The sequence below is a fragment of the Cherax quadricarinatus genome, unplaced genomic scaffold (assembly GCF_038502225.1).
Source record: "Cherax quadricarinatus isolate ZL_2023a unplaced genomic scaffold, ASM3850222v1 Contig538, whole genome shotgun sequence".
Lineage (NCBI taxonomy): Eukaryota > Metazoa > Arthropoda > Malacostraca > Decapoda > Parastacidae > Cherax > Cherax quadricarinatus.
The window spans coordinates 59,854-83,389 of record NW_027195564.1 but is presented as its reverse complement, the minus strand read 5'-3'; the positions used below and the strand labels follow the sequence as shown (position 1 = coordinate 83,389).

Sequence of the window (23,536 nt, the reverse complement as noted above, 5' to 3'; positions counted from 1 at the left end):
TCTGAGCACAACACTTTTTCTCCTTGCTATTAATGATTTGGCCTCTAGTCTTCCATCAAATATTTGGTCATCACTCTATGTTGATGACTTTGCTATTGCCTGTGCAGGCGCTGACTGTCACCTCCTTACAGTTTCTCTCCAGCATGCAGTCGATCGTGTTTCCAATTGGGCCTCCACACATGGGTTTAAATTTTCCAGCACTAAAACCCACCAAATCACTTTCACTAGACGCTCTGTCATCTCTGATCATCCTTTGTACCTCTATGGCTCACGTATCCCTGAACGTGATACAGTCAAGTTTCTGGGCCTCCTCTTTGATCGTAGGTTATCCTGGAAACCTCACATTACCTCTCTGAAGGCAACTTGTCACAGCCGGCTGAACCTTCTTAAAACCCTTGCTCATCTTTCGTGGGGAGCTGATCGTCGAACCCTCCTTCACCTACATTCCACCCTTATTTTATCGAAACTTGATTATGGTGACCAGATCTATTCAGCGGCATCTCCTGCTACTCTCTCTAGCCTTAACCCCATTCATCACCAAGGATTACGTTTATGCCTTGGTGCTTTTCGCTCTTCCCCTGTCGAAAGCCTCTATGCAGAAGCGAACGTTCCATCCTTATCCGATCGCCGTGATGCCCATTGCCTGCGCTACTATGTACGCTCTCATGATCTCCGCAATCCTTCCATTTATAGAATGGTCACTGATATTAGTAGACATTCTTTATTTGTTCGCCGCCCCTGCTTACTCCGTCCCTTCTCTCTTCGCCTTCATTCGCTCTTGTCTTCTCTTCAACTACCACCTTTCTATGTACATGTAGCATCTCACTTTTCCCTACCCCCCTGGGAGGTCCCAGCTGTTCGAGTCTGTTCTTTCTCCCTCCCTTGCTCGAAAGCCCAACTGTCTACGGTCGCTTCCCGCTCTCTTTTTCTTGACCACTTTCACTCTCATTCTCATGCCATTGCTGTGTACACAGATGGCTCTAAGTCTTCTGACGGCGTAGGATTCGCAGCAGTGTTTCCGGACAGCGTCGTACAAGGGCATTTACTATCTTCAGCTAGTATTTTTACTGCTGAATTATATGCCATCCTTACAGCACTTATCCGTATTGCATCTATGCCTGTGTCATCATTTGTGGTTGTCTCAGACTCCCTTAGTGCTTTACAGGCTATACAAAAATTTGATACACCTCACCCCTTAGTCCTCCGTATCCAACTTTGGCTACGCCGCATCTTTACTAAGCATAAAGATATTGTTTTTTGTTGGGTCCCTGGTCATGTTGACGTACAGGGCAATGAACAGGCAGACACTGCTGCGCGGTCAGCAGTACATGACCTACCAGTTTCTTACAGAGGTATTCCATGTACGGACTATTTTGCTGTAATATCTTCCCACCTTCACACCCGTTGGCAACAACGTTGGTCTACTATGCTCGGCAACAAACTTCAGTCTATTAAACCGAGTATAGGTTACTGGCCGTCTTCTTATCACCAGTGTCGAGGTTGGGAGACTACTCTCTCCCGTCTTCGCATTGGCCATACTCGTCTTACTCATGGATATCTCATGGAGAGGCGTCTTGCTCCTCTCTGTGAGAATTGCCAAGCTCCATTATCAGTCAGCCACATTCTGTTGGACTGCCCACTTTATCAACGAGCACGCAGAATTTACCTCTGTCGTCGTCTTCGCCCCGCTGCTCTCTCTTTACCTTCCCTTCTCGCTGATGGACCCACCTTTCATCCGGACTCTCTTATTGACTTTTTGACAACGACTGACTTACTTCACAAATTCTGATACTTTCAGCCCTTTCTACTTGTATCTCTTGCTACCCTCTACCCCCGTACTATCCCCTGCCCCGCTGTTTTCTGTAACCTGCTGATCATCCCCCCTCCCTCCTGCCATCCAATTCCCTTGCTTCCTTCCCTACCCTGCAGCGCTGTATAGCCCTTGTGGCTTAGCGCTTCTTTTTGATTATAATAATAATAATGTGGAACTTTAGGGACCAAATAAATTTCCACACATATAGTACAATGTACCACATGGTACCCTGTAACATATGATACTGTGTACCATATGGTCAATAGGTGTTGGTGGCATGAGACAGCAGCCAAGACTGAGTGAGTAGCGACACAAGCTAGCTACTGACTCCCCAGTTTCCAAAGCAAAGTGCTTTGTCATCTACCTCAAGGAATGCGTCAAGTTTCTGTACACTTGTAAATGTATAATAGAACATTACTAATATATAACATTTTTTGCATATTTTTGTTGTAAACAACTATTGTAAACAAAATAATAATGAAAATATTAGTGTGTTTATTGTGTTGAATACAACAGTACCATATGGTACCATTGCATCATATGGTACCACATGGTACCATATGGTACCATTACACTGTATGGTACCATAAGGTACCATAGCACCATATGGTACCATTGTATCATATGGTACCATTGTACCAAATGGTGCCATTGTACCATATGGTACCATTGTATCATATGGTACCATTGTATCATATGGTACCATTGTATCATGTGCCATTGTACCATATGGTACCATTGTATCATATGGTGCCATTGTACCATATGGTACCATTGTATCATATGGTGCCATTGTACCATATGGTACAATTGCAATATGGTATCATTGTACTGTATGGTACAATGTACCATATGGTACCATTGCATCATATGGTACCATTACACCATATGGTACCATAAGGTACCATTGCACCATATGGTCCCATTGTATCATATGGTACCATTGTACCAAATGGTGCCATTGTACCATATGGTACCATTGTATCATATGGTACCATTGTATCATGTGCCATTGTACCATATTGTACCACATGGTACCATTGTATTATATGGTGTCATTGTACCATATGGTACCATTGCACCCTATAGCACCATTGTACCATATGGTACTATATGGTGCCATTGTATTCAACACAATAACCAGACTAATATTTTCATCATTTTGTTTACAATAAACTTGTAAACAAGTTTTGTAAGCAATATAATGATAAACAAGTTAGTGCAGTTATTGTGTTGAATACAATAAGTGTACACTTATACAATATACATTATACTGGTCTCACAGGCCACAAATGTTATTAGAAAAATAAAAAAATTAGAAAAGAAAAGAAAAAAGTATAAAAAACGTAAAATAAAAAAATGGGATTTTGCGGAAGTCACTGATGCTGCCGCCACCCGGTCATTTTGGTCAACTTCCCGCCGCTGTATCTCGGTAAGTACTGATCAGAATTTTTTTTTTTTGTCTTATTACCTTCACAAAAATATACTCTTTAATTCTGTAATAAAAAATAATTTTTTTTTTTTTCAAAATTTCTTGGACACTGGAGCACCACTTCAGATTTTGGCCTTGGACCCTGTAGGGGTTAACCCTTTCAGGGTCCAAGGCCCAAATCTGGAGTCATGCACCAGTGTCCAAGAATTTTCAAAAAAAAATTTGTTATTTTTTCTTATGAAATCGTAGAGAATCTTTTTCTGAATGTAATAAAACAAAAAGTACGAAATTTGGTGGAAAATTGACGAAATTTTGCTCTCGCGAATTTTGATGTGTCAGCGATATTTACGAATCGGCGATTTTGCCGACTTTGACTCCCATTTTAGGCCAATTACATTATTCCAATCAACCAAATTCTTAGCTATTTCACTAGTATTACTTCTATTCTATCGATTGAGCACAAGAAATCGCCAAGTCAACTGTTTCAACTACAAAATAAAGTGATCGGAAATTGTCAATTTGGCCAATTTAACACAAAGTTCAAAATATTTCAATTTCAAAATAGGGTCCAGAATAAACAATGTAGGCATTCCTGGCACTAAACTAACATTTCCTCTGTTCGTTAGTTATGTTTTTAGGCTTTACAAATAAATTCCATTTTGATTTTTTATTCACATAATGAATTTTTATTCACACCAAAAAATAGAAGATTTACTGTTATGCAATACTGTAATAATTGTATAAATATCTTCACCATATTTGTGAATGTATATTAGACCCACCAGCTGACGTGTATTAGATGTGTGAGGTCGTTTGTTTACTCTTGAATATCGGCAAAAATTTAACATTTCCGCTACTTTGAGCTCAGTTTCAAGCCATTTCCAGTGCTAAAACCAATCAAAATCATCTCTATTTCTGTAATATGTCTTCCATTCTATCAAATGAGACCAAGAAATCGCAAATACAACTATAAAAAACATACGAAAAAACACTGCAAAGTTGCTGTTTTAATCGAAAAATCATGATTTCAGTTTTTTTCTCTCCTTATACACAGTCTGCTGCAGGATCTGTTTTATGTGGTGCACACATACCACATAGATGTATTCTCTCATATCTAGGCCCAAATGTACCACTCACAGTTTATCAGAGTGAGCTGAGCTCATGGCGTAGATCTACGGTTTGGACACTCACCGTAAAGCCGTAGATCTACGGGACGGACCCTGAAAGGGTTAAGCTTGTCTAATGTATCTCGATTTTGTAAAGTAAAGGGACACAAGTGCAACTAATGTGACATTTTATTGTGGCAACGTTTCGCTCTCCAGGAGCTTTGTCAAGCTCCTGGAGAGCGAAATGTTGCCACAATAAAATGTCACATTAGTTGCACTTGTGTCCTTTTACTTTACATATTGTAGGTAATTCTACCAACATTATTACTATCTCGATTTTCTTCGTCACTTCTGGACTTTAACGCATAAACCTTTTCTTGTCACTTTCAGCAATGCTTGTATGCCTACTTGGTGCCATGATTGCTTGCCAGATTAAAGATATGGCAATTAAAAAATCTAAACCCAATCCACAAACAAAAATAAACACAGCTAGCGCCTAGCAGAAGATGGTTCTACACACGTATGAACCGAAGACTGGGACAAGGGTGGTGGGAGTGGTGGTGGGGGTGGCAGTGGGGGTGGTGGGAGTGGTGGTGGGGGTGGCAGTGGGGGTGCTGGAGGGTGGCGGGGGTGGCAAGGGATGGTGGTACGTGGTCTAACCCACAGCCAGAAGTATCCCGTGGGTGACATTCCAAATTTTTTCCCCTCCCACAAACTGAACCGTGTTAAGTTAATTTTATGAATGTTGTATAAAATTGTGCTGCAGTTCTTCAATAGTGCTATAACCAAAATGTGCCTAATAAACTTGTGTTAAGCAACGGTCTACTGTAATATCAAAAAACACCAAAATATGTGAGGAAACATGAAATAGTTTACAGCAAAGTTTTGGCAGGTCATGTTTGTTTGGTTGAGTGCCTAGTTAATGGTCAGCTACTGAGTGATTTTTTATTTAGTGAACAAAGCAGTTGAATACTGAATTGTTCAAGTAGGGAGCTGTTCAAGAACTGAGGTTCCACTCCACAGCCTCTCCTCATTTAGCGATGTACTCATTTACCGATGACTCAGACATACGACGGGCTCTCTGACCACTATGCATGTAATGTATATTAGAGCTGATTTTCTTGATTCTGTTCATTACAATATACAGTACACTACTGTATAAACATCTTCTCATCCTCTTTCAACAAACCAGCCTTATCCCACCGAGGCAGGGTGGCCTAAAAAGAAATGCAAAAGTGTCTCCTTTTAACTTCAGTAATGTATACAGGAGAAGGGGTTACTAGCCCCTTGCTCCCAGCATTGAGATTTAGATTTTTTATTTCCTTGCAAGTTTACAATGTGGTTGACATATTGTAAGAAGTACAGGAAGGCCCCGCTTTACGGCGTTTCACTTTACGGCGTTCCACTAATACGGACATTTCAAATTATGACCAAAACTCGCTATACGGCTCCCCCACCTGACTTTCTAATATGGTCACCGTGCCCCACCCTGTTTGTTTACATTCTCCATGAGCTCAGTAAGCACTAAGTCTCTCCATTTTGTCTGGAAACTCCAAAATTTCAAATGTTTTTAAAAGTTATTTCATATTTTATATATACTCTGATAATTATACTTATGTATACCTGTACCTAAATAAACTTACATACTGTGCTGGCATGCAGGTACACATTAAAATTGGTAAGTGTCTTATGTCTCCAGACGTCATATTAGTAATGATAATAATAATAATTGAGTCATTTAAATGTCGTATATTACGTTAATATACACATTTTCATTAATCCATCCATGATATTTTTTTCAAAATTATATAATAAACACTATGCATAACACATAAATAAGATAAATACACCCCACAGTAGAATAAATAAACATAAATGTGAGATGTGGTAGCAGACGACTTGCACAAGTGACGCCATATTAGAAATGATAATAATAATAACAATACTCACCGAGTCTCATTAAATGTCGTATATTACGGTAATATACACATTTTCATTAATCCATCCATGATATTTTTTTCAAAATTATATAATAAACACGATGCATAACATATAAATAAGATAAATACACCCCACAGTAGAATAAATAAACATAAATGTGAGATGTGGTAGCAGACGACTTGCACAAGTGACGCCATATTAGAAATGATAATAATAATAACAATACTCACCGAGTCTCATTAAATGTCGTATATTACGGTAATATACACATTTTCATTAATCCATCCATGATATTTTTTTTCAAAATTATATAATAAACACGATACATAACATAAAAAGATGATAAATACACCCCACAATAGAATAAATAAACAAATATAAGATGTGGGAGCCACATAACTTGTACAAGTGATGGCAAGAATAACATTTTCTCTAATCTAAAATAAGAGAAAATGTGTTACTGGGGGTAACTGTAGAAAATTATTCCTTTCGTATGTATGTAAGTAAGTTTATTCAGGTATACACAAATTCAGTTACATAGATTATCATACATAACAACATACGTGTAGAGAACCTAGGATAACCCAAAAAAGTCAGTGTGACTTATTTCCATTGCCTTCACTCAGAGCTTCACTTCTTCTCAAAATGATGTTACATGAGAATGGGAGTGTTCTTCTCTATTAATTTTACCGTATCAATGTAGAGACAACCTGTACACAATGTAACTTGTACACAAACCAGACGTGTACACTTTGTTTGTTTACAAAACTTACGTTCGCCTGGTTTGTTTACATAACTCTGCGCCTGTCCCCTCTCATGTACTCATTCTTTCTCTCTCTCATTTATTCGTTTTATCTCATTTACTTACTCCTGACCCTACATTAAGACTACAAATATTTTAAGGTAAGTAATGAGTGAACTGTATATACATTTTATCGCTCTGGGATGCTTAAATATCATAGAATAGTATGTGTGGGTGGGGTGGCCTGGTAAGGTAGCCTGGCTATTACCATACATACCACACTTGATTTCTTACAATAAATACTACTTGTCTCACCCTAGATTAAGACTATAAATATTTTAAGGTAAGTAATGAGTGCACTATGTGTGTATTGTACTTTTTTATTGTTTTTTGATGCCTGGTTCTATTGCAAACTTAATATATGTTAGTGTAAACTTGTTATCTAGTGTTTGTATGCATTTATAAGTGGAAAAAAAGGGTGTTCCACTTTACGGCGGTTTCCGCTTTACGGCGGTAGCCTGGAACCTAACCTGCCGTATAAGTGGGGCCCTCCTGTATATATTCATAGGTAGTTTACAGTGAGGGTTTACAATGATTTGTTTAGTCGCCTCTTACGACACACGACTTAGGTAGGAAGAATTATGTTCCACTTCCCCATGGAAATAAGAGGAAATAAAGAAGAACAAGAACTAGTAAGAAAATAGAAGAAAACCCAGAGGGGTGTGTGTGTATAGATGCATATGCTTGTACATGCATGTGTAGTGTGACCCAAGTGTAAGTAGAAGTAGCAAGACACCTTAAATCTTGAGTGTTTTTGAGACAAAAAAGTCTCCAGCAATCCTACCATCAAGTAAAACAATTACAGGCTTTTGTTTTACATTCACTTGGCAAGATGGTAGTACCTCCCTGGGTGGTTGTCTGCCAGCCTCCTACCTAAGCTGTATAAACACATATACCAGAAATGTTATAAATTGTGCAAATGTGAATAACACAAACACACTACCATTATAATATGCTCCTCACTTAATGACGAATTCCATTACCATTGTAGTCTGAGGAACGGAACTCCATCGTTAAGTGAGGAGAGGCTGTACCTCCCTTTACAGTGACTTTTGCTTTACAGCAATAGACTGGAACCTAACCCGCTGTATACGCAGGACTTATCTGTTGTGTGCAGCACAATACCCATGCTAATAGTATCTTTAGTACAGCCTCTCCTCACTTAGTGACGTACTCATTTACTGATGACTTGGACTTAAGACGGGCTCTCCGATCAGTATGCATATCCGAATAATGTATATACATGTATATTAGAGCTGATTTCCTCTATTCTGTTTATTACAATATACAGTACACTACTGTATAAACATGTAAAATGTTATAATTGGTGCAAAAGTGACATTAAAACAATATCAAAGATGAGTTTACCTGGAGCTGACCAGGAGAGAGTTTCGGGGGTCAACGCCCCCACGGCCCGGTCTGTGACCAGGCCTCATGGTGGATCAGAGCCTGATCAACCAGGCTGTTATTGCTGGCTGCATGCAATCCAACGTACGAGCCACAGCCCGGCTGGTTAGGTACTGACTTTAGGTGCTTTTCCAGTGCCTGCTTGAAGACAGCCAGGGGTCTATTGGTAATCTCCCTTATGTATGCTGGGAGGCAGTTGAACAGTCTTGGGCCCCTGACACTTATTGTGTTGTCTTGTATCGTGCTAGTGACACCCCTGCTTTTCATTGGGGGGATGTTGCATCGTCTGCCGAGTCTTTTGCTTTCGTAGCGAGTGATTTTCGTGTGCAAGTTTGGTACTTGTCCCTCTATGATTTTCCAGGTGTATATAATCATGTATCTCTCCCACCTGCATTCCAGGGAGTACAGGTTCAGGAACTTCAAGTGCTCCCAGTAACTGAGGTGTTTTATCTCCATTATGCATGCCATGAAGGTTCTCTGTACATTTTCTAGGTCAGCAATTTCACCTGCCTTGAAAGGTGCTGAGTGGGCACAAGCCCATTACCATTATAGTATGCTCCTTGCTTTGTGATGAATTCGTATACCAACATTGTCTTTGGAACGGAACTCTGTCGTTAAGTGAGGAAAGGCTGTTCTTTGTTTACAAAACGTATGCACAACAAAATAAACACAAACAGATACAGCAGGGCCCCATTTCATGACATTTTGTCTTACAGCATTCTGCTAATACGGACATTTAAAATTATGACCAAAACTCGCCATATGGCTCCCCCACCTCACTTTCTAATGTTGTCACCGCATGCCACCCGGTGTGTTCACATCCTTGAGCTCCATGTGTATCCAGCCAATAGCTGTAGGAGTTCCCCAGGGTAGTGTCCTAGGCCCACTCCTCTTTCTCATCTACATCAATGATCTCCCCAATGCATCCCAACTCCTTAAACCATTTCTATTCACAGATGACACCACTTATGTCTACTCCCATTCAGACCAAGCTGTACTTGGATGATGACCAACAAACTCACTCTCAACATAGACAAAACGTATTTCAGGATGTTTGTTAACAGAGCCTTAAATACCCAACTTAACATATTGATAAATGGTTCCCCTATATCAAGACAAATGGAGGGCAAATTTCTAGGTCTCCTTGACTACAACCTTAACCCTTTCTGGGTCCAGACATTATCTGGACACTATCTGGAGAAAGTTCCAGGGGTCAACGCCCCCGCGGCCCGGTCTGTGACCAGGCCTCCTGGTGGATCAGAGCCTGATCAACCAGGCTGTTGCTGCTGGCTGCCCGCAAACCAATGTACGAGCCACAGCCCGGCTGGTCAGGAACCGACTTTAGGTGCTTGTCCAGTGCCAGCTTGAAGACTGCCAGGGGTCTGTTGGTAATCCCCCTTATGTATGCTGGGAGGCAGTTGAACAGTCTCGGGCCCCTGACACTTATTGTATGGTCTCTTAACGTGCTAGTGACACCCCTGCTTTTCATTGGGGGGATGTTGCATCGTTTGCCAAGTCTTTTGCTTTCGTAGTGAGTGATTTTCGTGTGCAAGTTCGGTACTAGTCCCTCTAGGATTTTCCAGGTGTATATAATCATGTATCTCTCCTGCCTGCATTCCAGGGAATACAGGTTCAGGAACCTCAAGCGCTCCCAGTAATTGAGGTGTTTTATCTCCGTTATGCGTGCCGTGAAGGTTCTCTGTACATTTTCTAGGTCAGCAATTTCACCTGCCTTAAAAGGTGCTGTTAGTGTGCAGCAATATTCCAGCCTAGATAGAACAAGTGACCTGAAGAGTGTCATCATGGGCTTGGCCTCCCTAGTTTTGAAGGTTCTCATTATCCATCCTGTCATTTTTCTAGCAGATGCAATTGATACAATGTTATGGTCCTTGAAGGTGAGATCCTTCGACATGATCACTCCCAGGTCTTTGACGTTGGTGTTTCGCTCTATTTTGTGGCCAGAATTTGTTTTGTACTCTGATGAAGATTTAATTTCCTCGTGTTTACCATATCTGAATAATTGAAATTTCTCATCGTTGAACTTCATATTGTTTTCTGCAGCCCACTGAAAGATTCGGTTGATGTCCGCCTGGAGCCTTGCAGTGTCTGCAATGGAAGACACTGTCATGCAGATTCGGGTGTCATCTGCAAAGGAAGACACGGTGCTGTGGCTGACATCCTGACATCCAAATTTCAAAGTGTGCACCAGGGTCCAAGAATTTAAAAAAAAAATATTGTTATTTTTTCTTATGAAATGGTAGAGAATCTTTTTCTGAGGGTAATAAAACAAAAATTACGAAATTTGATGGAAAATTGACGAAATTATGCTTTCGCGAATTTTGATATGTCAGCGATATTTATGCATCGGTGATTTTGCCAACTTTGACTCCCATTTTAGGCCAATTGCCTTATTCCAGTGGACCAAACTTTTAGCTATTTCACTAGTATTGCTTCTATTCTATCGACTGAGCACAAGAAATCGCCACGTCAACGGTTTCAACTACAAAATAAAGTGATCGGAAAATGGTAATTTGGCCAATTTAACCCTTTGACTGTTTCGGCCGTATACATACGTCTTATGAGCCACCGTGTTTGACGTATATATACTCAGGGAATGTATAAAATATAACAAGTTAGAATAAAAAGTATATGCTACCTGGCTAAGATAACACAAGTCTAAAAATTGAATTTCTGTATAAAATTTAACCACAATAATTTAGTTTAATGCATCAAATTATAAAGAAATACAGTAGACCCCCAGTTTTCATAATCTGTTCCAGAAGGTTGGCCTAAATCCAAAATGGCCAAAAACTGAAGTAATATTTCCCATAAGAAATAATGTTAATCCAATTAATTCGTTTCAGACACCCAAAAATATTAAGAAAAAATACATTTTATTGAGAATAACTATAGTTTTACATACAGAAAACAATGAGAAATAAATATAAATGACTAATTTTAATGATAAATGAACATTACATACCTTTATTGAAAACTTTTGTTGGTGAGTAGTATTTATTTGTAGTCCCAGAGGGACTGTAGTCCCTCCATGCTATACCTACTGGCCACATGCACTGCGGCCTACAGCCATATTATTACCATGGACATACCATGTTCACTGAGTTTAATCATTTCTAGCATCTACCTTTAGATGCCAGCATTAACAAAGGGAGAAGTAATGAATAATTCATGTTGAGAATTGTAAACAAAAGCCTTACGTACTATTACAGGCAGTTACTGGGCCAACACAGATTCATACACGTTTTCTCTGAAGATGGACCAGAGAAAACATTATGTTTACCCTCCACCCGACCCCACCCCTTATACGTAGTATAATTTTGAAGAAAATATCATAGATGGATTAATGAAAGTGTCTATATAAACGTAAAGTAAGACTTTTAATGTGCCCAAGAGTGATTATTATTAAACATACATAACATATAAACATTGCATGTTTATATGCTATGTAATGTGTTTCTTACATAATTTTGAAGAAAATATCATAGATGGATTAATGAAAATGTCTATATTAACATAAAATAAGATATTTAATGTGCCCAAATGTGAGTCATGAACGTATGAGCGGCCCAGGTGGATGTGCCTAGTACTATCGATTTCCTAACCAATGTATGAAACCTTTGAGGAAATTTTGCCAAAAAATGTGCTCGAAATCCAAATTGTATGATTTCTGCACCGGTTGAAAACTGGGGGTCCACTGTATTGAATTTTAATTTTATCATACAGTTTCTGAAAAAATTCTCTCAAGTAGTTTAGTATGATTTATTGAATAAATCAGCTGACTTTCTAGTGCAGGTCTGCCATCACAAATCTGGCATCATTGGGACCTGTAGTGTGCCGAATTATTGAGTTTTCTACATTACAGAGTGGTTAGGTTAGAATACACTTAATAAAGTTATCCAACTTGACTTACACAAGAAAGTTCATTGAACATCGGCAAAAATCGAACATTTCCGCTACCTTGAGCTCAGTTTCAAGGTACGTACTTTTTGCTGTGGAACCAACCAAATTCATATCTGTTTCTGTAATATATCTTCCATTCAATCAAATGAGACCAAAAAAATGGAATACAACCATAAAAACCATATGAAAATATACCACTAAGGGGCAGCTAATGGCTGAGAAGTGAACTCCATTATTTATCGTCTGATTTTTTTTCCTTTTTGGTGCACGTTAAGAAGCATCTTTCCATCATACATTGCCCAAGTTCCAGTAAGATAGCCGAACAAACAACTGAGAAAAAAATATTTACCAAAAATCACATATGGCAAGCCCAAGCCAGGTACTGCAAATAAGTCACTTTGACGTTTTTGGGTTATCCATGGTTCTCTATACATATGCTGCTATGTATGATAATCTATGTAACTGTATTTGTGTATACCTGAATAAACTTAATTCTACAGTGGACCCTTGGTTTTCTTGTTTAAATGCAGGCTGGGGAAAATTATGGCCTTCTGTAGCTAACTCTTTCACTGGTTTTCCCTTGCTTGAGTCTGGTTCAGGAAACTGTTCAGCTGGCAAGGAGATTACCAGGTGATGGTTTTGAAGATATGAATGAAGATGTGAATGAACTCTTAACCCTTTCAGAGTCCGTCCCATAGATCTATGGCTTTATGTTCAGGGTCCAAACCATAGATCTACGCCATGAGCTCAGCTCACCCTGATAAACTGTGAGTGGTAAATTTGGCCTAGATATGAGAGAATACATCTATGTGGTATGTGTGCACCACATAAAACAAATCCTGCAGCACACTGTGTATAATGAGAGAAAAAAAACTGAGACCGTGATTTTCGATTAAAACAGCGACTTCGCAGTGTTTTTTCGTATGCTTTTTTTATAGTTGTATTTGCAACTTCTTGGTCTCATTTGACAGAATGGAAGACATATTACAGAAATAGAGATTATTTTGATTGGTTTTAGCACTGGAAATGGCTTGAAACTGAGCTCAAAGTAGCGGAAATGTTAAATTTTTGCCGATGTTCAAGAGTAAACAAACAACCTCACACGTCTAATACACACCAGCTGGTGGGTCTAATATACAGGAAGGCCCCACTTATACGGCTGGTTAGGTTCCAGGCTACCGCCGTAAAGCGGAAACCGCCGTAAAGTGGAACACCCTTTTTTTCCACTTACAAATGCATACAAACACTAGATAACAAGTTTACACTAACATATACATGTATTAAGTTAGCAATAGAACCAGGCATCAAAAAACAATAAAAATTACAATACACACATAGTGCACTCATTACTTACCTTAAAATATTTATAGTCTTAATCTAGGGTGAGACAAGTAGTATTTATTGTAAGAAATCAAGTGTGTTATGTATGGTAGTCAGCCAGGCTACCATACCAGGCCACCTCATCCACACATACAATTCTATGATATTTAAGCATCCCAGAGCGATAAAATGTATATACAGTTCACTCATTACTTACCTTAAAATATAGGGTGAGATGAGTAGTATTTATTGTAAAAAATCAAGTGTGGTATGTATGGTAGTCAGCCGGGCTACCATACCAGGCCAACCCACCCACACATATATTCCATGATATTTAAGCATCCCAGAGCGATAAAATGTATATACAGTTCACTCATTACTTACCTTAAAATATTTGTAGTCTTAATGTAGGGTCAGGAGTAAGTAAATGAGATAAAACGAATAAATGAGAGAGAGAAAGAATGAGTGCATGAGAGAGGACAGGCGCAGAGTTATGTAAACAAACCAGGCGAAGTTAAGTTTTGTAAGCAAAGTGTACACGTCTGGTTTGTGTACAAGTTACATTGTGTACAGGTTGTCTCTACATTGATACGGTAGAATAAATAAAGAAGAACACTCCCATTCTCATGTAACATCATTTTGAGAAGAAATGATGCTCTGAATGAAGGCAATGGAAATAAGTCACTCTGACTTTTTTGGGTTATCCTAGGTTCTCTACACACATGTTGTTATGTATGATAATCTATGTAACTGTATTTGTGTATACCTGAATAAACTTACTTACATACATACGAAAGGAATAATTTTCTACAGTTACCCCCAGTAACACATTTTCTCTTATGTTAGATTAGAGAAAATTTTGTTCTTGGCATCACTTGTACAAGTTATCTGGCTACGACATCTCATATTTATGTTTATTTATTCTATTGTAGGGTGTATTTATCATCTTTTTATGTTATGTATCGTGTTTATTATATAATTTTGAAAAAAATATCATGGATGGATTAATGAAAATGTGTATATTAACGTAATATACAACATTTAAGAAGACTCGGTGATTATTATTATTATTATTATTATTAGCATTTCTAATATGGCGTCACTTGTGCAAGTCGTCTGCTACCACATCTCATATTTATGTTTATTTATTCTATTGTGGGGTGTATTTAACATCTTTTTATGTTATGTATCGTGTTTATTATATGATTTTGAAAAAATATCATAGATGGATTAATGAAAATGTGTATTTAACGTAATATACGACATTTAAACGAGACGATGATTATTATTATCATTACTAATATGACGTCTGGAGACACAAGACACTCTTACTGATTTTAATGTGTACCTGCATGCCAGCACAGTATGTAAGTTTATTTAAGTACAGGTATACATAAGTATAATTATCAGAGTATATATAAAATATGAAATAACTTTTAAAAACATTTGAAATTTTGCAGTTTCCAGACAAAATGGAGAGACTTAGTGCTTACTGAGCTCACGAAAAATGTAAACAAACAAGGTGGGGCGCGGTGACCGTATTAGAAAGTCAGGTGGGGGGAGCCGTATAGCGAGTTTTGGTCATAATTTGAAATGACCGTATTAGCGGAACGCCGTAAAGTGAAACGCCGTAAAGCGGGGCCTTCCTGTACATTCACAAATGTAGTGATGATATTTATACAATTATTGCAATATTGCTTAACAGTAAATCTTCTATTTTTTGGTGTGAATAAAAATTCATTATGTGAATAAAAAATCAAAATGGAATTTATTTGTAAAGCCTCAATACATAACTAATGAACAGAGGAAATGTTAGTTTAGTGCCAGGAATACCTACATTGTTTATTCTGGACCCTATTTTGAAATTGGAATATTTTGAACTTTGTGTTAAATTGGCCAAATTACCAATTTCCGATCACTTTATTTTGTAGTTGAAACAGTTGACTTGGCGATTTCTTGTGCACAATTGATAGAATAGAAGTAATACTAGTGAAATAGCTAAGAATTTGGTCGACTGGAATAATGTAATTGGCCTAAAATGGGAGTCAAAGTGGGCAAAATTGCTGATTCGTAAATACGCTGACACATCGCGATATTTACGAGAGCATAATTTTACCAATTTTCCATCAAATTTCGTACTTTTTTGTTTTATTAGCTTTACAAAAAGATTCTCTACCATTTCATAAGAAAAAATAACAATTTTTTTTTTTTTTTAAATTCTTGGACACTTCAGATTTTGGCCTTGGACCCTGAAAAGGTTAAAAGATGATGATGATGAAGATAGGAGTCCAAAGAAAATGTTGGCAGAGCTCGATGCACAGATACAAGGGAGCCAGATAACAGAAGAAGATAAAGACGAACCTGAAGAAAAAGTTAACATTGCAGCAGTTACATGAGCAGTTCCATATTATTGGTAAAGTTGCAGACTATTCACTGAAGAGGACCCTGACAAATCTAGAAGCAGTGCTTGGAAACAGGGTCTAGGTCAGCAGATGATGCCTTATTTTCAGCTGTATAATGTACTGCAGGGTAAAAGAGCCCAGAGATCCATTACAGAATTTATGCACACTCCAGTACAATCATCGACTTTAGTACCAGAACTTCTACCATCCACTTCTGCTGACAACCAACAACCATCCACCTCAGCCCAGTAGGGCCACACTATGCATATCCACTCTCTTCACAATCATCCACAAACACCATTACCCACAATTTAAGGTAAGAAATACTATTGTTTCTACTGCATCTTTAGTCTTAAGCAGTAATATGACACAACAATGAACTACAATTACATATTAACTTTCATTTTTGTAAGAAATGTTAGTCTAAAAAAAGTTGTTTGTTGTTTTGAGTCTCCCAGGAACGTATCTCTATTTTTCCCATAAGTTCTTCCATTTATCTAACATGGTTTTACCTAACATGGTGTTTTCAGGAACATAACTACAGTGTTAAACAACGGTCTACTGTATTTGCACAAATAAGTCACCATGGGGCCTATGAAGATTAGTGATAACAGTGCCAATTTGTTCGGTACTCAAACAGATCAACACTTAAACAGCCTTCTGGAACAAATTAGGTTCAAGTACCAAGGTTCCACTGTACAGTGGTACATTGACTTACGAGTGCCCCAACTTACGAGTTTTCTGAGTTACAAGCCGTTGCTTGGTCGATTATTTGCTTTGAGTTGCGAGCCAAAATCCGAGTTACAAGTGAGCTTCAGATACGCCACCACTAGCATGAGATACCAAGGAAATATAAAAAACTCGATAATAACCAATGCGTAACATCCTTTCAATTTTGATACCACTGGTAATGTCATCCTGCCAGAATGTTCTATAACATATGCCCTAAGTAAAGAGAAACAATTCTGGAACATGTGTAAAACATGTTTGGTAGGCTGGCTGGCTGGCTGATTTGCTTTGGCTGTCTCTTATTTCCTTCTGTCTGTCTGTATCTATTTATTTATTTATTTATTTATTTAGAAATTTAGCATACAAACAGAGGTACAAAAAATACAGGTAAGAGCAGCATGCCAAAGCCACTTATATGCATAGCATTACGGGCTGGCTTAAATTTAACTTAAGATTAACTAAGCAATGATGAAATCAGTGATAAGACATTATTGTAAACAGATAACTATAAAATACAAATGAGTATTACAAAGACAGGTCCTATGCTTGCATGCATTGCATGCATAGAATGGAGTATTCTGTTAGGTAGTGTATTTAAAAAAAATAACAAAGTTAGGTTTAACATTTGTGTGATATAATGTGAGTAACATTTAGGATATACAATTTATATGGTTCAGTTATTCAGTATTTATTTGGTTTTGAGTGAGTAAGTGAACTTTGAGAAGAGACTTGAATTTATAAACAGGTAGTGTTTCTTTTATATTTAAAGGTAATGAATTCCAGATTTTAGGGCCTTTTATGTGCATTGAGTTTTTGCATAGCGTGAGATGGACACGAGGAACATCAAAGAGTGATCTGTGCCTTGTATTATGGTCATGTGTTCTGTTGAGGTTGGCAAGGAGATGTTTGAGGGGAGGGTTAATATCAGAGTTAAGTGTTCTATGTATGTAATAAGTGCAATAATAAGTATGGATGTTTTGTATGGTGAGTAGGTTGAGTGTTTTGAATATTGGTGGAGTGTGCTGCCTGTAGTGAGAATTTGTTATCATTCTAACTGCAGCCTTTTGTTGGGTAATTAGTGGTCTGAGATGGTTAGTTGTTGTTGAGCCCCATGCACAAATTCCATAGGTGAGATAGGGGTAAATAAGAGAGTGATAAAGGGCCAGGAGGGCTGACTGTGGAACATAGTACCGTATCTTCGATAGTATGCCTACAGTCTTGGAAATTTTCTTAGAAATTTGTTGTATATGTGTATGAAATTTGAGTCTATTATCGAGGTGGATTCCTAAGAATTTTCCTTCTGTTAGCTTTGTGATAGGTGATCCGTTTATCGTTATGTTAAGAGGTACATCTGTAGCTCTGCTACCAAACTGAATGAAGTCTATTTCTGTCTCAATTTCTGCCTCTGTCTCTATCTCACAGGTACACATAAATACAGTTATACATAGTGTAAATTATGTAGGATAACCTAAAAAATCCAGACAAAGTGCTATACTGTACTATGCATGTAGATATATGGCATAATAAGCATGACAGGCGGTAATAAACATTTTCAGTTATTCAGGAATCAGACATGACGACTCTGCTCTCTCTCTGAGATAGAGAGACAAGTAGAGAGACAGGAAGACAGAAAAAAAGGCAGACAGAAAGACAGATAAGCAGAGACAGAGATAAACATAGAGCTACACAGACAGACAAATAGAAACAAACAGATAGATAAACAGAAACAAACATATTGACAGACATGTTTATGTGTAATAGTGAAAAATAAAGCGAAGGCTGTGCACGATCATCAAATGTCACTCCACTGCTGCACTGTCAGCAGTGGAGTGACACTCATCTTACACCATGCTTCAAGAAGTTTCATATATACTTCAGCATTTCTAAAACATTGCCGAGACCAGGCAAATAAGGCAAAAATAATTTTTTATTTATAAATACATTTTTCTTATTTAAAAACCCATAACAAAAAATATTTGGGTGGTTTTGTGGGGGCTGGAATGGATTAACAGTATTTTAATTAATTTCAATGATGAAAACTGATTTGATAAATGAGCAAATTGAGTTACGAGCTCGGTCATGGAATGAATTAAACTCGTATATCAATCAATCAGTCAATCAATTAATCAATCAATCAAGTTTATTCTCTATAAGGATTACAATGCAGGGTTTACAGATTTTGGATATTGTGTGGTTTACATGTTTTTAACCCTTTCAGGGTCCGTCCTGTAGATCTACGGCTTTACGGTGAGTGTCCAAACCGTAGATCTACGCCATGAGCTCAGCTCACTCTGATAAACTGTGAGTGGTACATTTGGGCCTAGATATGAGAGAATACATCTATGTGGTATGTGTGCACCACATAAAACAGATCCTGCAGCACACTGTGTATAATGAGAGAAAAAAACTGAAATCATGATTTTTCGATTAAAACAGCAACTTTGCAGTGTTTTTTCGTATGTTTTTTATAGTTGTATTTGCAATTTCTTGGTCTCATTTGATAGAATGGAAGACATATTACAGAAATAGAGATGATTTTCATTGGTTTTAGCACTGGAAATGGCTTGAAACTGAGCTCAAAGTAGCGGAAATGTTAAATTTTTGCCGATATTCAAGAGTAAACAAACGACCTCACACGTCTAATACACGTCAGCTGGTGGGTCTAATATACATTCACAAATATGGTGATGATATTTATACAATTATTACAGTATTGCATAACAGTAAATCTTCTGTTTTTTGGTGTGAATAAAAATTCATTATGTGAATAAAAAATCAAAATGGAATTTATTTGTAAAGCCTCAAAACATAACTAATGAACAGAGGAAATGTTAGTTTAGTGCCAGGAATGCCTACATTGTTTATTCTGGACCCTATTTTGAAATTGGAATATTTTGAACTTTGTGTTAAATTGGCCAAATTAACAATTTCCGATCACTTTATTTTGTAGTTGAAACAGTTGACTTGGCGATTTCTTGTGCTCAATCGATAGAATAGAAGTAATACTAGTGAAATAGCTAAGAATTTGGTTGATTGGAATAATGTAATTGGCCTAAAATGGGAGTCAAAGTCGGCAAAATCGCCGATTCGTAAACATCGCTGACACATCAAAATTCGCGAGAGCATAATTTCGTCAATTTTCCAACAAATTTCGTACTTTTTGTTTTATTACCTTCACAAAAAGATTCTCTACGATTTCATAAGTAAAAATAACAAATTTTTTTTTTGAAAATTCTTGGACACTGGTGCGTGACTCCAGATTTGGGCCTTGGACCCTGAAAGGGTTAAATATTAACTACAGAGAGGGCCACTAGGACACCTAGCATGGCTAGGCATTTCGGGCAGACTTAGATTAATTCTAAACTTTAAATTATTACAGATTATGGTATTAAGGCTAAGTGACTACATTATAGTTTGTAAGTTTAGCAATGTGAATGCTTTTGTTTTGGCACAATACATAGTGTCTATATTGGAGTATCATAGGCAACTACCAGGTACAATTGTATTGCCTTTTTTTTCACTTTCAAATGCATGGTGTTTAAACTATCACATATTAAGTGAGCAATAGAGCTTAGCCTAAAAAATGCATATACAGTACACACAGTCTAAATAAATAAAGAATGCATATAATTGAAAACTGATGCATTAGTGAAGTGTTATAAAGCGAGGCACTGTATAGTGGAACCCTCCTGTATGTACAGTGTGAATAATATGGGTCTCATGGGCCACAAAAGTTACCTGAAAATGTAAAAAAATTAGAAAAATCAGAAAAAAGTACAAAAAATAAAGCAGAAAATGTAGATCATGAAGCAATTAGTGATGCTGCTGTCAGAGGGTGACTGACCTTAAACTTCATGTTGCTGTCAGAGGGTGACTGATCTTCAACTTCATGTTGCTGTCTGAGGATGACTGACCTTCAACTTCATGCCTTCCTATCTTGGTAGGTACTGATGGAAAAATATTTTTGTTCGATAAGATTTTTTTTTAAATGTGTATACCGAGCAGTTTTAGATTTGGTGGTCTGGACAGTGAAAGGGTTAAAAACAATATAGGATCTCTAGTTAGCAAATATTTAAAGCTAAGATAACAACAGTGCAAAAGTATTTGTGATTCTTGGCTAAATATCAAGTAAAATAAACAATGCAACTCTTAAACATACACTTCAACCTTACATAATGTACTTTTCATAAGGCCTCAATCAGATTATGCTACTTAGTTCTGAAATACATATTATGAAATAAGCATAAACTCACTGGAAAATACAGGGAGGAGGAGTATGAAGTTGTTCTCATGTATCAGAAACTCTGCCTATGCAGAACGGTTCAAGGAATTAAATTTACATATTTAAGCATATTTGTAAACAGTATTTAGATAAAGGTAGGGAAGTTTTCATGGCATTTATGGATTTAGAAAAGGCATATGATAGAGTGGATAGGGGAGTAATGTGGCAGATGTTACAAGTACGTATATGGAACAGGTAGTATGTTACTAAATGCTGTAAAGAGTTTTTATGAGGATAGTGAGGCTCAGGTTAGGATGTGTAGAAGAGAGGGAGATTACTTCCTGGTAAAAGTAGGTCTTAGACAGGGATGTGTAATGTCACCATGGTTGCTTAATTATTATATTTATTTTATTAGCACACTGGTCGATTCCCACCAAGGCAGGGTGGCCTGAAGAAGAAAAACTTTCACCATCATTCACTCCACCACTGTCTTGCCAGAAGGGTGCTTTACACTACAGTTTTTAAACTGCAACATTAACACCCCTCCTTCAGAGTGCAGACACTGTACTTCCCATCTTCAGAACTCAAGTAATAAGCAGAACGAGGTAGATATTGAAAAGCCAGTGACTTTGGGTGATAAGGACAGTAATAGGTTTAGTAGAAAAACAGAAATGAGCAGGAAGGGTAAAGAGAAAGGACAGTCTTTCAATGTTTATTATGCTAATTGCCGTAGTGCTAGGAATAAGATGGACGAGTTGAGATTAGTTGCTAGTGCAGGTAACATTGATGTATTTGCCTTAACTGAGACGTGGTTTAATTCAAAAAGTCGGGACATGCCTGCAGAATGTCATATTCAGGGTTTTAAATTGTTACAAGTAGATAGAAGTATCGGAAGGGGGGTGGGGTGGCATTGTATGTCCGAGATCGCTTGAACTGTTGCATAAAAATGGGTATTAAGTCTGAAGTAACACATACAGAGTCTGTTTGGATAGAATTTTCAGAGGGGCATGAAAAACTGAATTTAGGAGTGATATACCGTCCCCCAAACTTAGATAGGGACCAAGGGAGACTACTATGGGAGGAAATTGTTAAGGCCACAAGGCACGATAATGTAGTAATTCTAGGAGACTTTAACTTTAGTCATATTGATTGGAATTTCTTGACTGGGAATTTAGAATCATACGACTTCTTAGAAGTAGTTCAGGATTGTTTTTTGAAGCAGTTTGTGACAGAACCTACAAGGGGAAATAACCTGCTTGACTTAGTTATGGCAAACAATGAATCCCTTGTTAATAATTTAGAAATTTCAGAGGAACTGGGTGCTAGCGACCACAAATCAATTACATTTAGCATTGAATGGAAGTACGATAGAAGCGGTAACTCAGTAACAGTCCCAGATTTTCACTTAGCAGATTACGATGGGCTTAGAGAACACTTATCATCTGTTGACTGGGGTAACGAAGAGAGCTATCAATATGACAGTTTTCTGAACACTATACATGCTGCTCAAAGAACGTTTATCCCATATAAAGAAATTAGATCATATAGAAATGACCCAAAATGGATGAATAATAGGCTCAAATATCTACTAGGGCATAAGAAAGGAATTTATAGGCGTATCAAAAGAGGTGAAGGTCATCGTATGAATCAGTATATTGACATTAAGAGGGACATTAAAAAGGGGATAAGAAAAGCTAAAAGGGACTATGAAATTAAAGTTGCTAGGGATTCTAAAACTAACCCAAAAAGTTTTTTCCAGGTCTATAGGAGAGGAGAGTTATTAAATGGAGAGTTAGAGGTATTGGGAAGATGGAGGGAATATTTTAAGGAATTGTTAAATGTTGATGAAGATAGGGAAGCTGTGATTTCGTGTATAGGGCAAGGAGGAATAACATCTTGTAGGAGTGAGGAAGAGCCAGTTGTGAGTGTGGGGGAAGTTCGTGAGGAAGTAGGTAAAATGAAAGGGGGTAAGGCAGCCGGGATTGATGAGATAAAGATAGAAATGTTAAAAGCAGGTGGGGATATAGTTTTGGAGTGGTTGGTGCAATTATTTAATAAATGTATGGAAGAGGGTAAGGTACCTAGGGATTGGCAGAGAGCATGCATAGTTCCTTTGTATAAAGGCAAAGGGGATAAAAGAGAGTGCAAAAAACTGTAGTGTAAAGCACCCTTCTGGCAAGACAGTGATGGAGTGAATGATGGTGAAAGTTTTTCTTTTTCGGGCCACCCTGCCTTGGTGGGAATCGGCCGGTGTGATAATAATAAAAAAAAAAGTCTGTTGAGTATACCTGGTAAAGTGTATGGTAGAGTTATAATTGAAAGAATTAAGAGTAAGACGGAGAATAGGATAGCAGATGAACAAGGAGGCTTTAGGAAAGGTAGGGGGTGTGTGGACCAGGTGTTTACAGTGAAACATATAAGTGAACAGAATTTAGATAGGG

The 23,536-nt window shown here is 37.7% G+C and overlaps 1 long non-coding RNA gene across 2 annotated transcripts in view; it reads right to left on the bottom strand.

Moving 5' to 3' along the window:
- The window catches only part of LOC138851409 (uncharacterized), a 138,397-nt gene that overhangs the window by 55,386 nt on the left and 59,475 nt on the right, over positions 1-23,536 (bottom strand). For both annotated transcript variants that reach the window (XR_011391204.1, XR_011391203.1), the window contains exon 3: positions 20,718-20,820. This is a non-coding gene — a long non-coding RNA (uncharacterized lncRNA). The remainder of the gene's footprint in view (positions 1-20,717; positions 20,821-23,536) is intronic.